The following is a 16824-nucleotide window of genomic DNA, read 5'->3' as shown; positions in this document are numbered from 1 at the left end:
TTTGATGGCATTTGCAAAGCTTAATTGACTGTTTTTTGGCATGTGGGCTTGTTGAATTGGGAGAAGGAGGAGGAAGAGGCATTAATGTCGTACAAAGTATTCCTATGATTTTTGTTGTAATTTATTATTTATCACCTGCTATGTACATAAAGGCTTTTTCCTACTCCACCTGGTTTTGCCCTGTAATAGTCATCAGCCTCCAAGTCTACAATTGTTCATGCAATATTAACATTCATGATCTTGCCAAGATGTTTAGAACTAGAAGCCAGAATACACTTGCACACTTGTACACACCAGGGATGACATACTTTCGGATCACAGAGGCATTATCCCAAGCATATGAATGCACTATGTAAGCAGAACTTGAGGGATTAGCAAAACTGGAGAACTTGGCTGCAATTGACTGTATAATAAAAGGTTAAGTAAAACCTTTCCAGTAATTGTTCGCAGCACTCAATGCACTGCATTTCACAGGGTGGAATGCTTTGAGCAAGACTGCTTCTGAATTGGACCAGTAGTTGTAGTTCAAGGTGATTTTTCTTTCAACAGAAGCCAGTATATTTACAGAAGCCACAGAGATGCTATATAAAGTTGTCTTTAAAATCTTATCTTCTATTTGGAGGCAGAAGTATGAGCCAGATATTTTAGAGCAGGGAGAAACACATCTACCGTTTCCCTGAGAGCAAGCTAGGTATTATTGTAATTATAGCAAATATTATTTTTCTCATGTTGTACTATATAAAATGGAATAATTGGATGAACAGCCTCACTTCAAGCAATCTCTGCTAACTGGTGAGGAATGTCAGCATATATAACCTAGGGAACTGTGAACCATGTGAAAAAGAGGTATCCCCATTAAAGTACAATGAGGTTGGATCTAATCCTGCAAGGGCCTGGTGAGGCTACACTGAGCATTTTAAATTCATAGAAAGCCAAAAAATCCAAAAGGCTTGGCATGAGAAAGGGTTTTTTATTTTCACTTCAACAATCATCGGAAGTTCTAATTATAGTTTTCACTTTTATAAAGTTATAAACCAGATGATCTCAAAAGGCATTACAATCCCTCATGAACTTAATCTCATAATGCCCAAGAAATAGAAAGCTTCTTTAAATTATATTTTCTAGGGCCTACGGGACACTGTTAACTCAGCCAAACATAAAACCAGATCTCCTTACCCCCTTATCTATGCTTCAGCCATCGAAAAAACTGTCTAACTAATGGCTCTCACCTTCTCATTTTATTTTCTTAATTTTCTCTTCAAAGAGATAACTCTGGTCTTCTTAACAGGCATCAAAAAACTATGACCAAACAAAGCCAGCAATCAATTTGCTGGAAAACCAGACTAGTTCTTGGCTAGATCTCACTTTTTCAAGTATCTTTATAAAAGGTTTATGTGCTAATTAAAATAAGTAATAATAAATTAGAGGAAGATGTTGACTTCTTTTATTTGTTTAAGAAGCCAAACATAATGAATTCCATCTTTATTTAGTGAAAATTTGCGTGCAAATAGATCTTGGGTGACTTCACTGAATTTGATTGCTGGGGATCTTATATAAATTGTTAACTAAATTCCTCTTTATTTTACTTTTTTTCCCCTTTTCTCCCCCACCATCCCCACCCCCCCGCTCTCTTAAGGAAACTGTTCTATTTTACCCTTCCTTTCCGTTTCACAGAGAGAAACAGAAGAGATTACATCTTTTTTATTGTAGGAATAGATCCTATTTAATGCTTCTGGAATTTCTCCTTTGTGTCTCAAATCAGCAGAATTTGAGAGCCATAATGAGAAATAGCAAGGTGAAGTTTAAAGAGAAATGCTTCAGACATAGAAACACATGTCCCACTGTCAAAAACTTTCCATTCCCTTAGCAGCAGAATGGAAGATGAACCCTGCTAAGTTCTGACTTGCAGTATAGATACTTTGTGGAAAATGGGAGAGACCCCACTGTACCTAAATATAAATGCTGAGAAATAAAATCAGAAGAAAACAAATTTCTGAAGGAGGAACAAACAATATTTTTTCTTTCAACTAAATTAGTAAAATAATAGGAATAAGTTAACCAGTCTTTTGCCATTTACAGGTGGGATATGAATGCTGTATTAATAATAGAGATACAGTCAGCCTGCTATCTAAATTACCTTTGTAATTGTTATTACTCTATTGATGGGCTGTGGTGTAGGTGGCAGATGTTATTGTATGATGTACCGTGTTATTTTCATTACATTTTTCATTCTTAAGGGATGTTAAAATTTGAAAACACATTTAACCAACACATTTTTAAATCTCTTTGAATTTCAATTGTTCAGGAGCAATGATTGCAATTTAGGTTAGCTGTCTGAGTTCTGTAACTTGTGCAAAAATTCCAGGAAGGACAAAAGAGGCTCAAAAGGGACACCTATTGTAACTGCCAGTCCTAATGCCAAGAAAGAACAAATTTTTCCAGTGTGTTTTTCTCATGACTTTCTGTAAGTCATCCATACCACGCTGGATAGGAATTAAATGCTGTGGTTACAATATCTGTGGTGTTTTATCTGAAAACTGAAGGCAAAATTAAAGGCTGGTGTTATTTTGGTAAGCTAGAAGGGGTAGCATGTAATAGGCTGAGAAGAATGTGCATGCTCAAGGAGAGCAAATCGTTTTGCTGTGAAATCTGGGCCATTACTGTTGGTATGTGCTACAAAGATATTTGATTTCTGACAGATGCTAACTGACAGGTTGTAGCTTTTGGTGTCCGTATCTTCATAGCACCAGAAACAGTCTGCTGCCTGAACAATTTTCAATGCAAAAGAACAAAAATGAATATATAATTTGGATAAGGGTAAAGATAAACACAGTATCAATAGAGATTAGATTATCACAGAAATATTAGCTTGAACTACTGGGTTGAACATAAAAGGAAGAAAAATTCCGGGGTATTTCATCAAAAAATACACTCTAATAGTGAAGTTTTATTAGACTGTGGAATAGTCCCATGGGGTAGAGGTGGACCTATATCAGATGTTCACAAGTGTCCTGGATGGGGGCGGAGTGAGTGAGCAGCTGCGTGGTGCTTAGTTGCTGGCTGGGGTTAAACCACGACAACAAGTAGCCAGGAAAAAGCAGCAGAAATAAAACTACAGGAAGCAATTTTTTATTTGTAATGATGTGATCTATTTGTTGATTTCTCATTTCTACAAGTGCTTTCAAGATATCCTGGAGCTTAAGCTTGCAAAAAAGCTTGTCCTATCCACCCTGTACTGCACATGTAGCATCCTGGTTGACTTCAATATTTCATATTAATCCCATCCCTAGCAGTTCCTTTGCTTCCTATTGTTCCTGAATTGTTGGCTCATTGGTTTCAACTGCTGCCCATTTGCTATTGCAATTGCTCTCCTACCCTTGTGACCTTGGCAGGCAGTGAACACTTTTGAAGAGCTAATCAGGCTTTTACAGATTTCCACTGAAGAGGCCTTGGAGTAGCAACTTGTCGGAGAATGCTAGGTGGACAAACCTTACTATTTTATGATGCTTTTTTTATACTTGTTTTGACACACACAGATCTTTGTCCACACAGCTGATACAAATACATACAAGCAAAAGTGATTTATGTTTAATTAAAATGCTTTCTACAGCTTGACTGAGCATAAAAGTCCTTCAAAAATACAGCCCCCAAATAAGGACTCTAGGGAAATATTTACAAAATGAGATAAAAACAAAAAAAGCACAACACAATTACTTAGCAAACCAAGTTCCAATTTAATAATTCATGCCATTCCTCCCAAAAGCCTTCTAAATGTACACTTTGAGCTTTCTGGATATTTCAGCTTTCTGTGTGAGTCAACAGAATCAGTGCTTTGAGGATGAGTGCATCTTCATCCTAGAAATTATCTTTTGATTTATTAACCATTCAAGCTAACTCCCAATTGTAACTTCTGTAATTCATTAGAGCTGTAATTTTGTCCATGATTTGTCTCAGTACCTACTTCAAAGTTTCACTCCTTCCCCCTTCGTTCACACTCGGTTGAATAAAATGACCCTTTTTTCCCCTTAAACCTTTATTTACATTTGTATGCTCATACAAACACGAAGAGGGACTGTGAAACCACCTGTCATCTGAGTCTAATAATCACCAATATGCAAAATATATACACTACTTTATCCACATTTCCCCATAATAAAAACGCAAATATCTACTCTCTCCATTTCATAGGTGCAGAAGAAATTTGTCAGGTAAGAAATCTTGCTAAACCTTGTCACAGTTTCCCCATTTTGACTGCTGAACAACACTACTTGTCTTGTAGTACTAAATACACAATGTCATGCTGTTCCCAAGTGGTATTACAGATATGTCATCATTTGTTTTGAACAAGGGAAGCATGGTAGCTGGTTAAAGGTCTGAGATTACTAGTCTACCAGGTATAATATTCTGGTATTGGAAATAATGGTGATCGATGTGTCCTGACTGACCCTTTGTTCCTCATTATATAGTGGGTTAATCATGTGATGTCAAGCATGATGCAGGAGAGGAAGAAGAGTAGACTCATTTTTGCTCCTTTTGGTGTATTTTGACACTTCGAGGAGAAAACATAACTGGAAACCATATTTTTATGTCATTTGAAAACTATGAATTCAGTAGGGATTTACAGGACAGGAAAACAGTGAATGCTTGTTGTATTTGCATGTAGAATAAGGCTTCATATAGAGGAACAATGTGAGGGGAAGACAACTAATTTGTTGACAATGCAACTCCTTTCTGCCCATTAAGGAAATCTGAAGAGAAATGGGAAGTCTTGTTATGGTGTTGTCCCACAAACAGGGTTCATTTACTTGGTGTGCAAGCCAATAACACACAGAGTCGAGGTATTTTGAAATTAAAGTCATTGATGTGTATGAATGGGTGCCTGTCTCAAGACAGCACACCTTTGTCTCAAAAGTTCTCACTTTTATACACTTAACTAATACATATTCATTGTTATTTTCCTTAATGATTGGCTCTTTCTTCTTCTCCCCTCATGTAAATTAGTTCACAGACTCTATCTTCTTCCTTCATTGTCTTCTTTTGAGTAGGTTGTATCATTTGAGTAAGTGGTCAATGAGTCGGTGGTCGATCTTTCCCTGTAGGAATTACCTTTTACCTACTTCTTACTCTGTCTTGGCAGTTCCAAGCAGTTCTTCAAGGTTTGTTGACCAGACCACAATCCATTACCTTTTCTGACTTAAACATAAAGCTTCGTTGTCTAATAGTTCCTAAACCCTATAGCCTGTCTAGTTATATTTCCCTATTTTAAATATTAACTAATGGGGGCTGTATACAGGACTTTAGCAGTTCCCTGGTTATTTCAATCATATTATATATATTAATTGATAACAATGGTACCATTGTAAGCTGCGTTCATATAAAACTACAGAGGGCTTATGGTAAAAGGATTATACACTGAAACTGCACAAACACATTTATTTTTAAAACATGTTTCTTCCACCGTTCCACTGTAGTTACCTATACTTATTGTATGAGTGGTAAGAGCACAATCAACTCCCATCTTGAGATTTTAAGAGGTTGCACTCTTGAGATTGCAAGAGGTTGCACCAAGCCTAATAGCTCTGCCACAATGTGTTCTAGTTTTCTGATTCATCTAAATAAAACAGTTATTCTCAATGAAATTTAGGATGGATTGATGTCCGTTAAGAACTTTTCACTAGCCTTAACACCGCTGTGTGTGTTATTGCCACTCTTTGTCACTGGTTTCTTTCAGCCTCCTGGCAGTTGGCTGTTCTGTGGCCTGTTGGTCTGCCAACATTTGTAATTCAAGCATTAGGATAAGAATGAATGGAGAATGGAAAAATCTGAGTGTGGAAGGTGCTGAAGAAGACGGTGGCAGGGAGAAGCTAATGAGAATAGCAGGTGTTGATGGTACCAACATTAGCAGGTCATCAAGATCCCTGCAGAGGGGAGAGAGAAGACTGGGAGTAAGTAGTGCTGGAAGTGAGTATAAATGCATGAATGGTAGTTAGTGAAATCAGTTTTGTTTCAGAATGAAATTATCTTCTCCCACTACAATATTGCTTATTGAGCTTTGCTACCTTGTTGCTACAATGCAGCATCACGGTTTCCTACAAGTCAATAGCTGTCAAAATACAGTAATACAACTAGATAGTGCATGTCATTAAGATGGAGTGCTGGGCAAAGAAATATATCCCATAGAATTAAAGAAAATACCAGTAGCAAAGGTTCATCACTTATGCTGCAACAGCATCACTAAACTGTTTTCTTTCCCCCCATGTTGAGCTTTCTTCTACCTTCCATTTTCTAATGAGCAGGCACCGTCTCACACACAATCAAGTTACATTTTGTGGCTGAATACTAAATATGTTTCTTCTGCTAGAAATAGTGTGGAATAACTTAAGAATCTTAAACATAATTATATTAATATAAAAGCTTTTCATTCCCATTAAGGTTTGCTCCTCATTTTTCAAATGTCATTCACAACAATTGATTTGTATCTTGTTGATTTGAAATAATTCATCTGAGGTTGAAAATAATAATAAAAAATAGTGGCATAAATGACATTTATTCTTTAACACATTTACTATTACAAGACATCTGTCTAAATGGGCTTCAATGTATTATCAATTTTCTATCGTTGCATTTTCCAAAAATAAAATGATGATTTCTTTCACTTTTCTCATCATCTTATCTTGTGTTATAGCTCTCTGAAATTGAAAGTGCGTTATACTGTGGATGTCTGTACTTTTTTATATTGCTTTGGTAGCATACAGCTTTCCTCTGCAGCTCAGACTTCTAACTTGTTGTCTTTTACCGAGCTGTATAGAATTGTTACACAGGTTGGCAGAGCCAAGTAGCAGATCCAAATCAGCTAGATGGAGGTTGACAGAAGCAAAGGTGGAACAAGGAAAAATAGGTGACAGGAGAGGACAAATACAAGGACTGAAGAAACATAACATCGCCACATAGCAGTGATAGCTGGGGATTCAGTCCTGCAATTTCTTATTCTACTATTGATTTACTGTGTGAATGTCTTAAACTCCAACTGGGTTTTGATGGAAAAGAATCCCAGATTTTCATTTTACACATGTCCCTTACAATTCAGATTAGGGGGGGAGGGATGACCAAAATTCATGTCCCAAATGACAGGGATATTAGCCAGTTATATATAGCTTTGCCTGTCTTTTAACTTAGTATGAAGAAACAGACAAGTTAAACTTGATATCCAAGAAGGTTGTAAACATGAATTCCTAAAATGCTGTTGAATATATTGGTCTTACCTTAGTAATTAAACAAGATTGGTCACTGGATCATCTGTACTTAAGAGATAGTTTTTAATATTACAAATGTAGAAAACATTTACATCTAATGACACTTAGTAAAGTTTTCATAGATACCATAAGCCAAGCTGCACAAAATTATTCCTTTTTTTTTTTTTTTCATTGCATGCATGTAAGTCTTCTCTGACTTTTCATTACTTTCTTGGCTTTTCAGATTTATCTCAAAATGAGATCTTATTGTTATGCAAACTGACTCAATTAGCTGGGAAAAACCTCAACTGAGATTTATAATTGTCACAATCAACCTTCTAAATAAACACCTGATAGGAAAAAGGTTAGCCAGAAGAAGACTGGAAAGAGGAATGAAAAAGTTCCTATTCAGACAGCGGAGGAACACATTAATCAGTCCCTTTGTGTGTGTTTCCTCAGGTCTAGTGCATACCACCATCTAGTGGCTCTGAATATAATATAGAAAATTACACCTAAATTTAATATAATTTGTTTTGGTGTTTGAAACTGAAAATCCTCAAATAAACTTTTACAGGAAGCATTATAGCTAATGCAAGACTTCCTGCAGCCCCTACAATCCATCAGAATTACATGTGAGATTGCAAACTGTCTTAGCCTTGGCTAATACAGAAGTGCCCTGCCAGAATATGAGGCAATGGAGGTGGGAAATAAATATTCCCTAAGCCCATTTTTCTCTCTTCTTGGCACAGACAGCCACTGAAACAGAATATGTAACACCAATCTACAGAGGGGGACAACTTCTGCCTTTAATAAGCAGGATTGCAGACACATCTGAAATGAGCTCTAATATTGTGTGAGATGTGTAGTCAATTAGAAAAAATGACTTTTCGTCTACCTCAGAAGAATTCTTTTTCAAAACTATTTCTGTGGTATATAATGGTAGATCTTTCTGCTGCAGTATAAGGCAGTAGGTAAAAGCAGTGTTATAATGTGGAGTCTGCAATTATGGACTTCAAGACCTGAGGTAAATGACAACTCTTTGGAATCAGGATAACCAAAACTCCAAACCTGAGCATAATTTAAAGCATATGAGCTGTGTCAATCCTGAAATTCTTTCATGATCAGTAAGGCTTTATATAACAGCAATAGATGTTTCCCTATGTGGATGTTCACCGAAGTCTGATCTTGAATTCAACAATGCAAAAGTAGTCTCATTAGACTAGATGCTGAACTGTACATATGGAAGTCATGGGATAGAAGATGGGGACAAGAAAAGACTCATAGACTAGATTCTACGTTTTTGTTCTATCAGTCAAGTGATAAATTGTAATTTCTTCTTGTCAGTTCAGACTACATTGGACACTAGGAATGCCTCAATCAAGAGAGCTGGCTAGAAGAGGGACTAGAGGCAATGTTCCACTGTTCAGTTAAGCTTTCCGTGTAGTCCAGAGACGAGAGTAGGCTTGGCAGCTGAAATTCCCATACATATTGATAAATAACCCCACATCATGAAGGTGGACAGAACTCTGAACAGTAACTAGGGAGCAGAACATAAAGAAAAAGGAAGAGATGAGGAAAACATACAAAACCAAAATGAAGGTCAGATGGCCTCTGTCCTATCTATGTGCATATCTGTCAACCAGTTAAAGATTACTAGGTTGTTCATAATGCTTCCAACAAGCTCAGGGTCTCTTCCATAATACAGGGAAGTCACAGAAGCTTATTCTGTGACATATTTATTAATGACTTTGCTCAAAGAAATGAACAAAGCATGAAAATAAAAACCACAACCCCCTCTCCTAGCATTATGTGTACATTTTATTTTGTGGATGCTAACAACTCTTACCTACAACAGTTTGCCTGTGGGAATCATAGGCTGCAGCTGGACACACCAGGCTTTATTTCTGTTTGTGGCCAATACTCCCTGTGGTGATAATGGAATTTAAAAAAAAGTCAGCTTTATCAGTCAGCTTTTCAGAAAGCAATTTTGGAGAGAATATTCCTATCAAGATCACATGTAGATTTGTGAAACAAGGGTATTTTCCAGCAAAACCACTGTTCTGCATTACATTTATCTCATTTTTTGCAGCTTCCACAGTAGAAACCTTCAAACATGCTTTAAGCAGTGCCAGATATCCTGCTGGTTACTCATCAAAAGCACAGTTCAGAAGTGTTATTATGGTATTTTAGCCAATATTCTCTCTCTCTCTCTCAAATTATTTTTGGTTCTTTTCAGCACACTCAAAAGAGTTTAATATGTGATGGAGGTTGTGACAATATGTTTAGTGCCTAAAACCATTCATATTAATAGTGGCCCAAATCAGCAATTTAAACTTGTTTGAACTCTTGGAAGTTTCTTACTGTAAGGTTATTGCACAAAAGGAAAACATAAACTTTGGATATGTAAGAAAGAGTAATTACTAGAAGAAAATAAATTATTTTACTATTCTGCTTATTACTCATGAAAGTAATATTAAACATACCCTCTTTAAGAGAGGGGCAGTTGGAAAGAGTGAAGAAAATACAAAACTTGAAGAATGAAAGGAATATAAGGAGTGTAAAAGGGCCTGTTTCTTTATCTTAGTGGGGTAAAAATTGAGAGGTGATCAATAATTGTAAACCATCTTCACTGACAGGAAAATACTAGGTATTGAAGAAGATCTACAGTATAGTACACACATATGCAACAAGAAATTATGTCTATAATTTTAAGAATTAAATTGGGGATATGGCCTGCATCTTTAGCTGTGAGGGTAACTAATCATTGCAAAACATCACTTAGGAAAATTGTCCGTTCTTCACCTCTTCAGTGAAGACACAAATTCTTGGAGTGCAATCAGGAGTGACTGGGTGGAATTCAGTGGTCTGTTAGACAGGAAGTCTGATTCAGATAATAAAATCATACTTTATTGACCTTAAAAATCAATAAAAGGTTTGTAATTTTAAGCCCTAAGTATCATAAAGAAAACTAATCATGCAAATCTGATTTGTCTGTGTTATAGTGAACCTTCATACTGAGAAAAAGTGTCAGAATAATGTAGTGCAAAAGGAAATTTCCCTTCTACCGCTTCTTCTGCCCGTCTCCATATGGTTGCAACTCTGGGGCTTGTCATCATATCCATTTCTACATTACATATAACAGTTCTGGATTTGTTCTGGAAATAGTTGTTTACAGCCAAACCTAATGCACTGGAATTAAGTGCAGTGTTTCCAGTCACTAGATCCACAATTTGTGAGCATTTGTTATTAGTTCACATCTATACTCTGGCAAGATGGGTGGGGGTAAGCGGGGGGGTAAAGTGCTGACTACCTAACTTCATGTGTGCAACCATAGTATTTGCTTCTCGCTTCGGTCTGTATCATCCCACAAAGCACATGGAATTGTGGTGCATTTCCATGCCAGCAGCAAAGCAATTGCTGTCCTCTACTAACCCATTGTAGAGTACTGATCTGTTAGATAACTCTATTTACAATACAACAGAACTCTGTATTACATGTGGATATCGACTGTCTCCCCCCCCCTTTTTGTATGGCTATTTTAGCAACAGTGTAAGAAGTTACACATGACAACACAAATTTGGGGTGGGGGGTGCTGCATATGGCTGCAAAGGTATGATTGCTTCTGTTTAAGCCCTGCAGAAATCTATCTGTGATGCTTATAAATAGTTATAGGGGGAGAAAAAGGCATTCCTAATTTCATTCCTCAGGAGAGGGAGAGAGAGATGACTTACAAAGATAATCAAATAAAGAAAGATCAGCCAATATTAGCATCCTGAATAATAACACAGAGATCAACCAAAGAGATTTAAACACTTCAACACACCCTGGAAAAGAAAATCCATTTTTCTGATAACAGTTATTGAAGTTGAGCTATCACAAAACATAGTTTACAGAATGCATGAGAGACTACAGCACAGGAATGAAAAATACCTTAGTACACAATCTGGAATGGTCAGATGCCCTTTTGGGGCAGATCTTGTTACCCATTAGTTCAATGGGTATCTGTAATACTAGTCTTAATCATGAAAGTCAAGATCTGTTTCCAACCTATTTGCCCTGATAGCCAATTAGTTTTTCTTCAGTGACTTCTTTTGTAAACTGTTTTGTTCTATACTAGGCATGAAAAATGTTTGGTAAGATCACATTTTTCACATTCTGCAGTGCAGGTGCTTCATACAAATCTATATCTAGTGTCTTTTATTCACATGAAGTAAATTGTTCTTGTTCAGACTTAGTTTATCACACCAAAGTCAAATGGACTAGGTCAATTTGGGGCACTTTTTACATATTTCATGGTCCGAGGGGGGGTTGGTGTTAATCTCTGATAATTGCAGTAACTCTGTAGCATAGATAAATGTGTCAGGCATTGATAATCCTTAGAAAAAAAGCCCACAGAAATGTTAGACATGAACCTCCCATTGACAGTTGAACCTATCTCTTAAGCATTCATCCACTTTAAAAGCAAGGTATATGGATAGTTTTGAATTTGAGTTGAGAAAAATCTTTGCTTTTAGGCCCCAGCCTACATGCCACAAAGTGAGTCAAGCAACAAATTTAAATAAAGAAGATTTTGCACTAACTGCAAAAAATTATTCAAGCAAATAAGGCGGCAGTAAAAATGCTTTATCTTTAGTCAGGGCAATGGGGCCATAATTACTGAGCAGCCACCAAAGACTAAATGTACTTTGAGTGTAACAGCTGATTTCTAGTTGCCAAGCCTGTAAGAATCTTGCCAATTTATATTAGATTTTAAGTCATTATGAATATCACAAAATATCCCTAAAAATCTGAGCTTCTCATAAGTGAAAACTCACCTCATCAATAGCCTATTTGATATAATGCACTAGAATGATATGAGTCATCCAGATGCAGACCAGGTTTTTAATTGCACAAAACTCCTGGCTAATCACAAATGATTGGTATGTTTGGATTAAAAGATTTCCCTGCATTTATCAGCAGGTTTAGTCAATCCCCACAAACAAATGCCATCACAAGGGCCCTCATTTAGGGGACACTTTTGCATAAGTTATTAATGTTTAATCTGGGGAAAAGGCATAATCTCATGTTTCTTCAGTTTCTAGAAGATGAGAACAATTTGGGCCATTCATAAACACCTTAGGACTGAAGAGCAGCGTGGAGATCCATCACCCCACTCTTTCTTTGTCTTGAGCCAGACGCAGCAAGGTGGGGCAAGTTTTACAGTGTTTTTCTGCTGCCTACCTCTCTTTTCTCCAACTCATTATCTTTGGTCTTGGCTCTAATTTTGCAATGTCATTTTCAGTTAGTGGCAGTTAAGTTTTTTTCAGCTTTCTGGATCTTTATTGCCAAATTAATATAGCCTTACGATGTATTAGTACATTTTGAAACTTTACCACAGGTATTTAAAGAGAGCTCAGGTTAGTTTTAGATGAAATGTAATGTTTCATACAGAGTATGAATCTGTGTATATAAAGCTATGTGTATAAAAATAGCTGATTAACTGATTAACAGGACTTTTGGAACAATATGATTTTGTTAGTTTTAGCATGATCTTTTGTTGTTCTGGTTGTTGCTTGTCTGGTTACACATACAAGAACAGGGATAACCCTGCCTTGTCAGGAGTTTAATTATTTTCTCATCCATACTTGGTTTTGAAGCTTACCGGAGGAAAGTACTGTGGGCAGCGCAGCTGTCACCGTTATCACTGTAGCTCCAAATACAGTAGTCCTGATTCCCATTGTAATGCAATTAATCTTCCACTTTGCACTAATGGATGAACAAGCATATTTACTGCAGCATAAAATCCTAATTATTTCCTGAACAGATGCATAAAGGGAATTTAAATTAATGGCAAGTGACAAATGTGATAAATGTAGATAACATCTTTAAATACTAATATTCTGCATTGCAGACATTCTTCCAATGCTCACAGTTTCTAAACCTCCACAGGATGTGTTTTCCCCTTGTAACGAAGCTGTCTCACAGACAGATGTTTCAGGCACCAGGTAACTCCCCCTGAGGACACCCCTGCCCAGCAGGCATGACTTGAGTTGTGTTGCATTCGGAGTTGTTGGTCGGAGTCCTCCTTTCATCCCAACCCCATTGCTTTATAGTCATGCAGCATTTCCTGTCAAAAACTCATGAGTGAGGTCTTCATCCTCCTCTCATTGAACTGTCTTAAAGATTTGTGCGTTACATAGAAATAAAACAGATTTGGGTTTTTTTTTACAAAATTCTTTACAAAGTAAGATTGCTAGAAGACCATATGGAGTGGTCATACTAGCAATGTGAACTTTAGCAATGTAGTACCTGGAATTTGCCACATCTCCAGCGAAGGCTAACCTGAAATTTCATCTGCAAGGCTTCCAAGGACCATCACTACGTGACGTACGATTCTGTCTCATTCACAGAGCACAGACATATTCTAGGATCTGGATGCAGAGAAAATGTCTTCTGCTTCTCCAGATCCATGAAGGTCTGACTTGACTTGATAAAGCACCTTCTATTTTTATGTCATGTAGGTTCTGAATTCTTTTCAGGGCAAACAAATGCATTTATTCACTACTTTATGTTAGCAAAACAGCCCAAAGCCTGTTAATGAATGCATCTTGCAAGCTATATCCCTTGACAAAACAAGGGTAGTATCTGGTCTGTGCAGCTGTACTAATGCTTTCATAAAAATAGTAATATTTTGTGGGGCTAACAGCTTTCAAATTTTTCATACTGTCCCTGTTCAGATTTTTCACTGCAGTAATTCCCGTCTTCTTTCATTCAGTCTTAGGTAGCCTTTGAGATATCCATGACCCCAGAGATTCACACAGGTTCCTTTTTTCCCAGTGTCCATTAATTTTTTCCTCACTCTCTTAACTCTCCTTGTCCTATTGATACCGTATTTCCGTGTCATCTTTGTCACTTCCCAGTTCTTCTGTCTTCTCTGTCTGGCCAGATTACTGCTCCACCTTGCCCACTGCTGTTATCAGCTCCCGACAACTCCTTTCTCAAGTGTGCATTAGATTGAGATATCAGTATAATGATACAGCAGGGACTCCAAAAGTGCTGCAAATTAGATTTGAAAGAATATATTAAAATGAACTCTCTCTCGGTACCAAGGGGGATATTAGGAGAAACTAGGATAACTAAACGTTTACCACTCCCTGGAAATAAATGGTACAGGCAGCAGAACAAAGTTGCAGACAAATACAGAGGAAAATCAGTGTAGTATACCAGTAGAATTAATAAGATAAAAACCTAGGTTTTAATCAGTATATATTTAATTGTCATGGAACCTTGTTAGAGGCATTCAGGCTGCTACCTGTTAGCAGTTAACTTCTGCCCTTAAATACGAAGGTTTATATACTAGTAAATTTTTATCATGTCTAAGTTCTCATTATCCATGTAAATGTATAATTCTTTATTAATTCCATTTAAGCTCTTAACCTCAATTATATCCTGTGGCAGCAAGTTCCGCAGGTTAATTACGCATCATGTTTAAAAAATTTCTCCTTTCATCAGCTTTATATTTATCTCTTAACAATCCTTTCTTTATGACCCTATTACAATTTACGTAATTTCCTAGAAATTGCCTTTCTTGTACTCTAGCTCTGGTTTTTTTCTTTTCTCAAGAACAAAAAAGTTTGACAGCTTATCTTTTTTATTATTTGAAACAAAGTAGCTCTAAAATAATTAAAATATGTGAGACCAGTGTAAAAAATTTTTCTTTGACCTCAGGGTCACCCGACAGAACACCTTCCAACATTTTATTTCAGAAATAGAACTAATCCAGAATATTATCATGCAATAAAATGTAATTTCTGAAACAGACACTTTGTGTAGAGGAAATATCTCTTTGTTCAAACTGTTGTGCTTGTTAGCAAACTTGAAATTGTGCTAATTAATTTTTTTCAAGCTGAAACTGCAAATCATGAGTAAAGTAACAATAAAATCACCTTGTTTCTCAAAAGCCTAACGAAACCAAAGACCATGAATGCTATTGGCAGAGAACTGGACTGCTACAAATACTTAGTTGGGCCATGGAAATTTATTTCTCAGGCTATATTTTCCAAATTCATAAACACTTAATGTGCAAAGATAAAATCTGGGGAGAAAAACTTTATGGAAGTAGTGTCTTATGTAGCTTTTTAAGTATGAGGTATAGCCATATACATAACCTGCTGTCTTTTGCAGAGTCATTGACGGATATACTCAGTGTATTGGAAATGTATGTTCTAGATATGAGAAATCAACATTGTCAAAATCAGATTATCTTTTTAGTCCTTTGTTTCCTAATTCTCATCTTCAGAAAAGCTTATCAGAGGAAACATTCTGACATATTTAATGATTTAATTCACTTTTGCCAGATTAATGCATTCAATTTTTTTTTCTCCCAGTCTTTCCATATTATTTCTGCTATGTTATTGCTGCTGAAAGATTATGATAGAGCAAGCACAAGGCTGTCCACAAAAACATCATCTACAGCAGAATTGTTCCTTCTGCTTCTTCAGGCCCATATGTAGTTCCAGTAGACAAACAGGAAAGATTTTAATATTTATTAGACATGCAGATCCAATACAGCTGTGCAAGAGATGTTAAGCTCTTCCTTGTTTTGTTTGCCTTGATCAGAAAATGGAAGTTCCATTTTGTTTCACTGAGTTCCTTCCTAGCACAAAACTCTGTAAAAGGGCTGGTGGAATTCCACTTTGCCAAGGAAAACAATCAGATTTGCCGAATGATTTGGAGTGTGTCATCAGGATGACAGTTCCCTCCATCAAGACCACCCCAATGTCTTTAGGGTACTCTATAAACTTGGAGACTTAAAAGACCAGTACGGAGAGGGTAGCTCTTGAGACCTTCGTCTTATACATACATAAAGGAATAACTCTTCCTGATTTTTGAACTGGTGCCATTTGATCTGGAACTGTGGGAAGAATCAGCCTGGAAGCTCACTGGCCCATGACTTTTGTGATTAACACATCAAAGAAGAGTTTCAGTTCAGTTCTTCAGCCTTGTCAGTTCTGCATTTACACAAATATAGAAAAATAAATCCTTAAAAATGAGCTGAGACTCAAGTTTTATGAATCCATTTTTCTGGCACAAGTTCAACGGACTGAGTTTTATGAAAATCGCAAGAAGAATGAAAATGGTTGGGAAGGTTCATTTTTATACACCTTTCTGTGTATCTTTTCCCAGTCTCTGTAGCCTTTGCTACACAAAAATCCCAAACAATTACTAGGGTTTCTGAGATGTGATGATCTTCTTCTTTTACCTCTATTCTGTATAATTATAAGTGAATTCTGGAATGTCATCAGCCCCACAGCTCATAGTTATTTCCGTACAAATCCTCAAAGAACAAGTATCATGCCTCTTGGTATAGTGCTTAACTGTGGACACTTCAGTAAATCTCACTTGGTAAAATAATAGGAAGTTTAATGCATCTAATTTGGTAACATTTGCAGTAGACTTAATAGAAGTTAAGCCTGACCTATGTATAAAGTAAAAATATTTCTTAGAAGTAGAGTGATGTGAGGAATTCTGTGTTGGATTTGTGGAACTGTAGGCACAGGGAAGTCATCTCTCCTCCCTATAGTCAGGCTCAGAAACGATGACAGACCTGGGA

The sequence above is a fragment of the Buteo buteo genome, chromosome 6, assembly GCF_964188355.1.
Source record: "Buteo buteo chromosome 6, bButBut1.hap1.1, whole genome shotgun sequence".
In the NCBI taxonomy this organism is placed as follows: domain Eukaryota; kingdom Metazoa; phylum Chordata; class Aves; order Accipitriformes; family Accipitridae; genus Buteo; species Buteo buteo.
Note: the sequence above shows the minus strand (reverse complement) of the source record.